The sequence below is a fragment of the Tarenaya hassleriana genome, unplaced genomic scaffold, assembly GCF_000463585.1.
Source record: "Tarenaya hassleriana unplaced genomic scaffold, ASM46358v1 Cleome141, whole genome shotgun sequence".
Lineage (NCBI taxonomy): Eukaryota > Viridiplantae > Streptophyta > Magnoliopsida > Brassicales > Cleomaceae > Tarenaya > Tarenaya hassleriana.
In genome coordinates, this window is record NW_010964708.1 from 58932 (window position 1) to 71845 (window position 12914).

General features: G+C 38.7%; 1 pseudogene; it reads left to right on the forward strand.

Moving 5' to 3' along the window:
• Window positions 1-414: 414 nt before the first annotated feature.
• On the forward strand, window positions 415-5722 carry LOC104808406 (annotated as a pseudogene).
• The last annotated feature ends 7192 nt before the right edge of the window (window positions 5723-12914 follow it).

Genomic DNA, 12914 nt, shown 5'->3' on the forward strand with positions numbered 1-12914 from the left:
CTAAAATAACACAGATGATTTTTTTGTCACTTTTTTTAGAATTAATTGTAACTATATTTAAAATTAATTATGAAGTCGTAATAACGAAGTTGTTTTCGAATGGATAAAAATCGCGTATTCATTAAGAGTAATTTCGTCTTTTCAAAAAAAAAAGTGTTATGTTTTTTCTGGTGTACGAAGTGAAATAGGTGCGACCAAGTAGGTCATTTGACTAAAATTCCCAAACGGAGGGGGAATATTACTCAAATAACCCACTTGGGTCGCAGCAATTTCAGTGTACACCACCGAAAAAAAAAAAAAATTTGCGACCTTATTACGACTAATATATAACTAATATACAACTTATTACGACTAATAAACTACTCTTATTTTAGTTGTATATTAGTTATATATTAGTCGTAATAAGGTCGCAAATTTTATTTTTTTTTTCGGTGGTGTACCCTGAAATTGCTGCGACCCAAGTGGGTTATTAGGGTTAAAAACCCAAACGGAGGGTCTTGTTGATATAATGGCGGGCGAGAGAGAACAAACATCTCCTACTCATCACTACTCCGTTACCTTTGAAGCTTTCCCCTTCAAGATCTGATTCTTCTCCCCCCACAACTGTTTTCCCACCAGAGACTTCGCTCTACAAAAACCATTTTTTTTCTTCTGTTTCCCTTGTTTGGATCGTGAGAAACTTCACTGCTTTTGCCACAGGTCCTAGAAATTCGCGGAAAACCTTTGCATCCCTCTTCTGGGTTTTGATTTTTTTCTTCAGGTCCCGTATTGGAAGTCTCGCTGTACAGTTACGTATATCAACATGCGTATACATATGTATATGTATCTTTGATTCATTTCTGAAGTGATTCTTTTCTCCTTGAAGACTCTTGGTTTGATTTTGTCGATTTTTCTCTTGGAGAATTTTCGCGTCTTCTGTTTACTTGGGAGAATCCAAGACTGATTTATATAAACTGCGAGTCAACATATTCCATTGTGCTGGTAAAGGCTATAACTTGCTAATAATGCCGATTTCGAATTTATCAATCCAAGGGTTTATTGCAATTTCTTCCATTTGGGTCATATGACATATCTTTGGGGTTTGCACTTGCAGAAATTCTGAGAATAAAATAAAGTAGGAGATGGGTAGGAGCCGGTTCTCTGCTGCGAAGAAAGCCTTAAGTCCAGAAGCAAAAGAGAAAAAGCAAGAGGTTTGTATATATTGAAACTTTTAGTTTATTTTGTTTGTTCAGATCTCTGTCTTTTGGTCTTTCCAACAATTTACAGCATGTTTCATGTTGAACTTTTCATTAGAAACCACGTAAATCGAAGAAATGGTTTGGTAAGCACAAGAAGTTGGATCCTATCTCATCTCACCAAGATACACTGCCTAGCTCTGCAACTCCTCCCTATGATAATGCCCCTCAATTTGTTCCATCACCAAAACTATTGCCCGAACTTGCTCCAATGGCTATGGAGGATCCAAAACTAACCGAGGTTAATGATGAGCAGACCAGACACGCTTACTCTGTGGCTCTTGCTACTGCGGTTGCAGCAGACGCGGCTGTTGCAGCTGCTCAAGCTGCTGCTGAGGTTGTTCGTCTCACTGCATCCTCTCATTTTCCAGGAAAGTCGAAAGAAGAGATCGCTGCTATCAAGATTCAGACTTCATTTAGAGGCTACATGGTATAATTAGCACCCTTTTCTTTGATATAAATGTTGGTTTTTCTTTGCTGCTCTTTGTGAGAATTGGTTCCATGAAAACTGAAAAGTTTACATGGATTCTCGTTGGGCATCTTTAAAGGAGTATTCATCTTGCATATCTTATACTGAATGGTTCCACTCAATTTCCTAAACCATTGATTGGTGAATTTGCAAGTTTAGTTGCTTGATGAAATGAGTTCCTGCTTTCTTGGGAGTGTTAGGCAAGAAGAGCATTGCGTGCCTTGAGGGGTCTTGTGAGGTTAAAAACCTTAATCCAGGGCCAATCTGTGGGACGTCAAGCCGCTTCAACGCTGCAATGCATGCAGACACTTGCTAGAGTTCAGTATCAAATTCGGGAGAGGAGGCTATGGGTTTCAGAGGATAAGAAGGCTCGTATATATCAGCTCCAGCAGAAGCACGAGAAAGATTTCGAGAAGGTGATAGATTCTTTGATGTTATTTATGGTTTTATGCACTATTCTATCTCATTCACAAGCTGTCCATTTCAGTATTTCAATTCTGGCTTTGAAAAAAGCATACTTCGTGTAAATGTTTTGATCGGAAAATGTTTTATTGAGGCATCATCAAGCCTTTCCATACAAAGTTTAGAGCTTTTGAACACGGGTTTTGAATCCAGCTCTGCGTGTTCTCGAGTTCTCCTTATGGTTCATTGTCAAACAATTGATTCTTTTTTGCCCTGGAAACTATTTCAATTCCTCTTTAACCACTGTACAAAATTATTAACATCACCTAAAAAGGCTAAGATTGGTCCGAAATTCTTTATTGGTGCCTATCGTGTTTCTGGTCCGAAAAAAACAGTAGTTGTGGTTTGAGAACCAGATTGAGAACATGTTGGTTTGATCAAAACGAAGAAGAGATTCTCGGTTATTGCCTATCCGGAACTGTGTTATGGTGGTTATTTGTTATTGTTTTTATTGATAAACATTTGTGGTTTTTTGGTAACTGCTGTAAGTTACTATTCGTCTTTAAAAGCAAATGTCGATTGTTGTTAATGTTATTGCACGTTTTGTGTTTTTGTCTGTGATCCTACTCATAAATGAAGCTTTATCGTGTTATAATTTTTTTTGGCTTCACTTGTGTTTCAATTCTGAAACAAAGTCATGCTTTGTGTTGTTCTGTTTGTGATAATCTAAAAGTGTGTGCATATCATTTGAGAGAACTACATTCTGATAGATGTATGAGCTATGCAGATTCATTGAATCTGGACTATAGTTAGTATGGGTTGTTTGGGTTGTTACTATTAGTTAGTTAGTAGTCTTGGCTATGAGTAGTTATAAATACAGATTAGATTGGGAAAAAGGAATTACGGAGAAATTGGAGAAAGGGTTAGGGTTTGTTTGGGGAATGAGAGCTGGGATCCTCTCATAAATCAAGATCATCCAAAGTTGTATTCAGGTTTTCGGTGAGGAATAAAGGCTCGATTGGTGCTGGAAAGTTGAGTTTCAGATTCTGAACCTTAACAGATTGGTATCAGAGCCCGTCTTCAATCGGAAATGGCAGAAACCCATGAGCAACGAATGGCGCAGTGGGACAGAGTAGAGGAAATGTTGTCGAAGCTGTGTCGGTGGATGGAGGCCGATTGCGATCGTTGGAATTCGACAACCTGGTCGAATCCGGCACCAGCAACGGTAGCCGACAAGAAGCAGACAAATCGCGATCCAGATCCGCAGATCGATTGCGATCAAGCACCGAAGAACCTTCCGGAGGTTCGAGAGGTGAATCCGCAGCCGAAAGAGGAAGGCGATGTGTAGCAACAAGAGCGATTCATCGGAAAAGGCAGTTCACACCTCAAGCTGATGCCGATCGCATTCGTCGACCGCGTACAGCCTAATCACGACCAGAACATGCCGATCGGGGACTTGCCGACCGATCGCAACAAAGTCCCAAAGGATCCGACAGCTGCTGGTTTTACAGATTCATGTGATGGGGGAATACATAACAAAGCTCTTTCAGATCGATTCATCGGGAAGACTGATTCGCACATGAAGAAGACAACAATTTCGGTGTTCGATGACAGCTTCATTCTGGAATGGGATGTCAAAACTGAAAGGTACTTTGGATTTGGTGGTTGTAGTGACAAGGAGATGTTTTACCTAGAATCTACAGATTTGGGTGGGGAAGCTCTGATGTTGTTCAATGGCCAGAAAAAAATTGGGAAGTGCCGTGATTGGGAAATTTTTAGACTCTTATTATATGATTGCTGTGGCACTCGTATAGAGCTGAGGAGGAAGACATGTGATGATGCAATCCGTAGTGGGGTTGTGTTTCGGTCAAAGAAAGGGATATTTCTGCAGTTTGGATTGAACAAGCAGTCAGATGGGGCAAGCAAGACATATCAGAAATTGCGGAAGCAGGCCATTGGAAAAGAGTTCCAGCCAGCTCCGAACCAAAAACAACTTTTGGCAGAATTGGAATGGTTAGTGGAGCTTAAGCAGATTTTGGACAGCCATTATACTACGCTCGGAAAGTTAGCAGTCGACGAAGATTTGAACGAACGAATTCCAGATCATCAGCTTGAGGACAAGCTGAAACTCAGGCGGGCGGTATTGATAGATGTATGAGCTATGCAGATTCATTGAATCTGGACTATAGTTAGTATGGGTTGTTTGGGTTGTTACTATTAGTTAGTTAGTAGTCTTGGCTATGAGTAGTTATAAATACAGATTAGATTGGGAAAAAGGAATTACGGAGAAATTGGAGAAAGGGTTAGGGTTTGTTTGGGGAATGAGAGCTGGGATCCTCTCATAAATCAAGATCATCCAAAGTTGTATTCAGGTTTTCGGTGAGGAATAAAGGCTCGATTGGTGCTGGAAAGTTGAGTTTCAGATTCTGAACCTTAACACATTCTTCAACTGTCTTTTGGGGAACAGAGGATTCTGAGTTTACCGGAACACGTATTACATGAAAAGACTTAATATTTGTAATTCTTTTTTTGTGATAGACTGGAGACAATTGGGATGAGAGCACACTGTCCAAGGGAGCAAATCGAAGCCAACATGTTGAACAAGCATGTAGCCATTGTGAGAAGGGAACGAGCTCTGGCTTATGCATTCTCTCATCAGGTCCTCTTTATGCTGAATTCCTTCATCTGTGTTTATACCAGATTTCATAGCAGAAAAAAGGCTAAATATCATAGATAAATAGGTAGTTTTGGGGAATATTAGGGTCATGGAACTGAACAATGAACTTATACATGCAGCAAACGTGGAAGAATGCTTCAAAATTTGGGCATCAAACATTCATGGACCCGAAAAACCCGCACTGGGGATGGAGCTGGTTAGAACGGTGGATGGCAGCACGTCCTTGTGAAAACCCATCATCCGTATTGGACAGCGCTGACAAAAACTCTGTGAAAAGCTCAGCGAGCCGTGCCATGTCCGAGATCATTCCCCGCACCAGAAACCCTTCACCAAAAGGACGTTCACCAAATCAAAGAAGGAAAGCCACAAAAGCATCTAGCCCAAGAATGACCCATAGAGCTGGTGATGAAGACTCAAGGAGCATTTTGAGCATCCAATCTGAGCAACCATGCCATCGTAGGCATAGTATTTACAGCTCAGCTTCTTCTGCTAGAGAGTACGAGAGCATCACAAGTTGCTCACAGTCCCAATCCGTTCCTAACTACATGGCTCCTACGCAAGCGGCTAAGGCCCGTCTTCGGGTATCAAGCCTTAGCCCTCTAGGCTCAGAGAAGGACGGGTCAGTGAAGAAGCGGCTCTCTTTCTCAGGCTCTCCTAGGACAGTAAGGCGGTTTTCGGGTCCTCCAAGACTGGAGAGCAATGGTGTTAAGGACATTGGTGCGAGTCGAAGAAGTATGAACAAGAACAAGGCATACAGCTGTTTGTTATCTGACCTCTTTGTGTAGACCTAAGTGTTGGTACTGGAAGAGAAGATTATGTTGTGTTGGTTTGTTGATATGATGGCTTTGTTCTTGGTTTGTTTGATTCATGATTTGTTAACACATTTGCTCGTGGGGATTCTTTTGTCTAAATGACTAATAACTTCTGTTTGTTTGCTCAGCCTCTTTTGTTCCTTTTTTTTTTTTTTTGCAAAGACAGTTTTCTTTACCAAAATGAAAAATAAAATCCTAATAAAAGAGTTATGTCAAATCTGTCACGTGTGGACGTAGAACTACTACTAATTAAAAAAATTCACATATAAATTTCCAAAATGATTACCGAACTATGTTAATACTATATTTTTAAATTTTTTTTTGATAAATACATGAATTCGTCTAGAGTTTCATATTAAACTATAAACTTGGCGTACAATTTCCAAATGATAACATGGACGTCAATTCAGTAACAAGTTTCTTCAAAGAAAGAACTGTTGAGTTAGCGTCAATTTATCGAACACAAAAAAAAAAAATCGAAAAAAAAATAAAAAAAATTAATAATTTAAAATATTATAAATTAAAAATTAAAAATCAAAAATTAAAAATCAAAAATCAAAAATCAAAATTTACAATTTCAAATAAAAATTTGAAAATTTAACATTAAAATTAAAATACATACACATATACATACGCATATATAAAATAGATATATCTATATATATACATATTCGCACGTATATGTCTGCCTAAAAATTAAAAATAAATACTAAAATAAAAAATTTATGGAACTAAATTATATTTAATTAGTAAAATAGAGATATACAAATAAAATACATAATAAGATAACGAAATATTTAATTAAGAATATATGAATGAATTTAAAAAAATTCCTTTACAATTTTAACCATTTTTCAAATTGTATAACTTATTATATATGATATATATCTAAATAATTTGATATTCAATATTTTATTATAATAACAAAATCTCACTTATATTATAATAAAACTTAAATTATGTGATACAAAATAATAGGTTAGAATTATGAGTAATTTAATATTTGTATTTTTATAATATAATTTTGAACATTTTTAAAAACGTAATTTCTATATCATAGTAATAATAAGAATAATCAAATATCATTTGTAATATTTAAAGGCTAAACAACGGACTAAAAAATAAATTATAAATTATGAATTATTTAAAAATTATTATTTGAGGACCGATACCAATTTGAACCCACTCATAAAATTTATGGGTTAAAACTTTAATAATCAAGACTTGTTTGTCCATCGAACCAGACCTGTCCAACCCAAAAAATATGAGCTGAAAACGGGTTTGAATCTGACTGACCCAACCCGACCCAAACTGTCGACCCAATTAATATTTAAATTATATATATAGATAAATACATATATATACGTAGTAACACCCACATATTCAATTATATATACATAAATATATACTTATTTATATACATATATACATATATATATATATATTCAATCTTATATATATATATATATAAATTATATAATAGAAATAATTATAAAAAAATAAAAAATTATTAAATATTAAATAATTCAGAATTTAATATTTTAATAAATAATATATTTAAAATTAAAATATCATTAGTTTCAAATAATTATTTCGATTGAAAAATATAGTAATTTAATATTTAAAAAAATATTATCTATAAAACTAAAGAATTCGAGTTTAAGTTTCGATTAAATCAAAATATATAATTTTGTTATCAATTTTTTATCTATTAATTATCACAAACATATATTAAAATTTTGTATTGAATTATTTTGACTTATTTTATAATTTATTGTTTACTTTTTTTTAATGTTCAAACACAAAGTCCACTTTGAACCCAAAAAAAAAATCCATAGAACGAGGTTCCGGACCTAAAAATTTAAGCTCGATCATTTGACACACGTAACCCGTATACAGTATATAGGTTGTGTCATATGGACAAATACGATAATAAAATAACACAGAAACAAAAACACGGAATCCAAAAACATTTTCAATAGAGTACACAACGGAAAATACACCACGCGATCAATGTCGCAAAACAACGCATGTCCGAATAGTAAATAGTACAACCGTACAAAAGGCGGGAATACAAATTCCATAGTCTAAAATCTATCTCTCTCAAATCGTCGTCCGGATGCGCTATGTGTACTCCTCGTGATCTGAAAAAGATAAAACCACGAGGGCTAAGCATAACTACTTAGTGAGTAGTCCGAATTGAACCCGGTTATCTCTTCTTAGCGAGAACGGTGTTAAACGATGATTCACTTTCCTCGGTTGAAACTTCCGTTCGCAACTCTAACAGATTAATAGAGTGATTTAAACTAAGTCAGATGCAAGTTGGGATCCTCAGTAGAGTTCCCTCTAAAAGCATTCCCTGTAAGCATCTAGATGAATGCGGATGCAGGAAAGTAGTGGAGTGTGCTTTGGAGCAGTATAGTTGATAACACGCAATATACACGTCTTTTGCATGAATTCATCTGACATATCTACTTGGTTTTATATCATCTGAGATGTTTAAATGCGTGTTTAGGCTTGATTTTCGCTTAGTTCATATATGACTAGCAATAGGAGCGAAAGAAAGGACAAAAATCCCGCGAAAGAACGAGATTCAATGCTTCACACGATCGTGTCACTAAACTACACACGATGGTGTCTCGTCACTATGAAACCATCACCGAATCAAGAGTCCACCCGATCGTGTCTCTGCTGTAACACACGATCGGGTCGTTTCGCCAGGATAAGAATCATATCGAAGGTTTCACCAGGACAAGAATCATATCGAAGGTTCACACGATCGGGTTAAGTCGCGAAAACCCGACTCTGGAATTACAACCTCACACGATCGTGTATCCCCCACCCACACGATCGTGTCGCTTACGGGATTTTTCGGGAATATTTCTAAATCTGGCCAGAAAAGAAAGACTTAACTAGGTCAAGCCTCCAGAGACAAATTCATTCAGACTTTTACCAGAGAAGGGACCTAGAGCACACCGGAAAAGGGGGAGATTATCAGGAAGCAAGAGATCGGAGTAGAAGACGGAGATCACGAAGCCGAGAAATCAACTAAGAGTTTCTTCCTTATTCTATTTTACGATGTTTTGTTGTATGGATATGAACCCTGTCACCTCGATATTTAGCGAGTAGTTCCATAACTGTAGGTTAGGGATTTGCTATGTAGGGATCTTTGGTTTTTAATTCCAGACTTTTTGGATTTATCTATTCTATTCAGTTTATTGATTTGTTCTTAATGCGTTTGATCTTGTTGGCCGCTTGATTAAATGATCTTAAGGTTTTAATTCACATAGACATATGTGATTATAACATGGAAATAATTCAATAAATAGAACAGGTATCACATCGGGAGATGTGTATTTGCCTAGGAATCATGATAGCGTTCGTTCATGCATCCAGAGTTTTAGACTATTGAATCGGGAGATTGGTAAGATTAAACATGGATAGTGAGATTAGACTTGGAAAAGTTAATCTCTACCTTAGAGCTTGAATTTCCTGGATTGGATAGATAAACCACTAAGTTTGCATCTTTTGAAAGATCCTTGCATGTAAAGCAATCCCGAAGCCTGTAGTATTCATCATTCATAGTTTACAGTCGGTTTATCGTTTGCTTTGTTACACTCTCACACTCATATTATTTTCTCTAGATTTAGACTTGGATTTGGATTGTATTTCGTTGTTTATTTGTCCCTGTGTTCGACCCTAGTCACTACAATTGAACCGTACACTTGCGGTATTTGTTGAGTCTATGTTAATTATCACTTGATTTATATTTCTACACCTAGATTTGCAACATCAAGTTTTTGGCGCCGTTGCCGGGGATAATTTAGGCAACAGGATTAGATCCTATCTAGTCTTGATCTTTTTCTTCTTTTTCTTTTTCTTAAGTGATTTCTCACGCTTTCTTTGTCTGTTTGTTGTTTTTCGTTTGTGCGTAGGGTTTCCTAGTGCATGACCAGAAGTGCTGGGATATCAGATCTAGTACCTTTTGATCCTGAACTTGAAAGGACCATTACACACATCCGTCGACAGCGAAAACAGATGAAGAACGATCAAGATCTCGCTTTTCCCTGTGATGCTGCAGGCAATGCTGATTCAACTTTTGCTCAATATAACACGCCAAAGCACACCGAACTTATGGCCGGTATACGACTGTCGACCATCGACATGACTCATTTTGAGCTCAATCCGGCTACGATTCAGATGCTTAGCACTAATTCTTTCCGGGGTAGGCCAAATGAAGACCCAAACGCACATCTCAAGGGGAAAGGACAAAGCATCCTTTCAAGGGGAAAGGACAGAGAGCGACAGAGTTATTGGATCCGATACATAGTGATGTATGCGGACCAATGAGCTGTCCGGCTAGAGGAGGTTATCTGTATTTCGTTACGTTCACTGATGATTTCAGTCGATACGGTTATGTCTATTTAATGAGACATAAGTCTGAAACACTTGAAATGTTCAAGGCTTTCAGAAACGAAGTACAGAACCAGCTATAGACAGAGGAGACGTACACATTTGCAGAGTGTCGACAGATGACAACATTGCCGATCCGTTGACGAAGCCTCTCCCTTCGTCGAAGCATGAGGGTCATGTTAGGGATATGGGCATTAGATGTTTAGCAGTTCATGATTAGAGCAAGTGGGAGATTGTTGGTTTAGTGCTCTATGATGTACTGATTATGAGCTTTGTTCAGATACATTCGATGTATTGATACTTTCTATGTGGTTTTATGAGGGTATTTTATTCATTACATGTTCTTGCATGCTAGATCTGTTATGAAATCCATGTATCATTATGAATGATACTAAACTCCCTAGTCTTGTGTCGTTATGGGAATAACGAGATAATAAGACTAGTATGATGTGTGATTGATGATCACATAGATGATCATAAGTATTGGATACGATCACAATCATAGGTATTCGTTGGAGAATGGAATACTGGATTGACCCGCATGAGATTGTCACATGGACTAGCGTCATGACTTGAATCTCATATGACGGTTCCATGATTGGATCCTAAGACCTGAGATATCTACGGAATCCAACATGAGGAGTTGCGTGCTTTGATTACGTCAAACGTCCTGTGTAACAGGAGGATTATAAAGGCGTGTATCAGGTACGAAACGAATCATGTACTGGATTGTAGATAGTCAAGACGGGATTTGTACCTCTCATAAAAGAGAGAGATATCGCTGGGCCCCTCGTGTGAGCGAGACTGTAGAAATGTGTGGCCGGACTATAGACGAACGTCGTCTATTTCAGACAGTCGAACTCAGTGAACGAGAAAGCAGTCGAATCAGATAAGGTGGCTTGTCCATGCCTTATGTTCGACGTATGATATCGCGATACAAAAGGATCATCAGCCGGAATCATCACTGGTGTTCGTAAGATCACGAACCAACTCTATTCGAGATAGGTAGTCATAGTGTCTTGCTAGAGACCGCCTATGACTTGTATACCCGAAATAGGGATTTCGGGTTATACTGCTATGTCGAATGAGCCTACAGGGTCACACACGCAGGGAAGGACAAAAACACGAGAGAAAACGACGGAAAACCGAGTCGGACGGGTCGAGACCCGACGGTCCGGATGCGTGGTCCGTCCGTTCTGGGAAGCAGAACGGACGGTCCACGACAACACGCAGACCGTTCGTTCTATGAGGATAGAACGGACGGTCCGCACAACGTAGACCGTCCGTTCTGCCTTACTGGAACGGACGATCCACGTGCAATTCTGGACCGTCCGTTCCAGGTTCCGGTTTTCCGAAAATTAAACCGAAATTAGGGTTAAATCACTTTACAAGAAAGAGATTAGAACCCTAATTCGAAAGAGACTTTTTGGGGAGCCGACTTTCAGAGAATTCTAAGAGCTTTTGGTGAGATCCAAAGAGTTCAACGAATCAAAGTCTCGTTTTCTCAAAGTGCACAAAAATCGAATAGAGATTCGAGTCCTAGCAGACAAGTTCCAACCGTTGGAATCCATCCCGAGGTGTGGATACGTGTAGAGGGCGAGGTAAACTTCCTCCCTAAGTGATCGGACGAATTCTTCAGTTGATACAGGCCCCGGATCGATTGAGGTAAGCGTTCTGACGTTTCTACGATTTCAATAGTAGCATGGTTCTAGGGTTTATTAAATTTTTGTTTTACATCCGCTGCGCAAACCCTAGAATCGATCTCTTAGGAATAGGATTCGCTCATGAGATCCCAGGAAAACCCAACAGTGGTATCAGAGCCTGGTTGCTCTGTTTTGATTTCGTAGAACCCGATCACGCATGTTTTAGGATTTGAATTGTTTGAATCCATGTTTGCTTTGATGTCTATGCATGTTTGATGATTGAATCTAGTGTAGATTGCATGTTTCATATTGCATAGAGTGCAGGAGTTCGAATTTTGGGTTCACAGGAGAATTCGGATCAGTTTCGGGTATGAACGGGGCCGAGAACGCGAAAAAACGTGATCTGATCACGTGACCAAACCCTAGACCGTCCGTTCTGGTTTCCCAGACCGGACGGACCAGGGGTGACGGACTGAGGATAGACCGAAAGGTCTGGAACGTCCGTTCTGAGACAGTGGACCGTCCGTTCCAGAATGTCTGGACCGTCCGGTCTGCAGAATCACATGGTCCGTCCGTTCTCAAACGTAGACCGTCCGTTCTGCGAAAATGGAACGTCCGTTCTGACTTCTGAAGTCGAGAACGATCGTTCTATCAAACCTGGAACGTCCGTTCTGTATCCAGAACGGACGGTCCAAGGTACAGATTCCGAAATTTTTCGTCTTCTAGGTCTGATTACGCAACCGTTGCTTAATCTGATCAACTGTAACTCAAATAGACATGATTTATTCTTATGGATGGTCCATAGTGAATGAATGCATGTAACTTAATCGAAATATTAGATATACTTGATTTAGTGGGAGCTCCGGGATTGGGATTACATAATCGAATGGATGGTCTATTCGAATTATGAACAATCGTTGCAAAGAAACCGATTAGATCTAGAAGCTCTATGAGTAAAGCACTTGTCAAGGCCTCGATCGTACGTGTCATGGGCCATGCCAAAGCTGGGTGTGCCGTATTATCTTGGTGAGGCAAGATGGAGAAATGGTGGTTCTCATAGCTTGAAAGTAGATGCTTGATCTAGGTGCGGTTTCGAAAAACCCTTATTCATGTAATGCTAAGTGTGTACCTCCCATTACTAGAGCACCTGTCAAGGCATCGATCATCCGTAACACGGGTCATGCCAAAGCTGAGCATGCCGAATTATCTTTGTGAGGCAGGGTGGGAAATCGTGGTTCCCACAGCTTGAATATGGTTTATCTT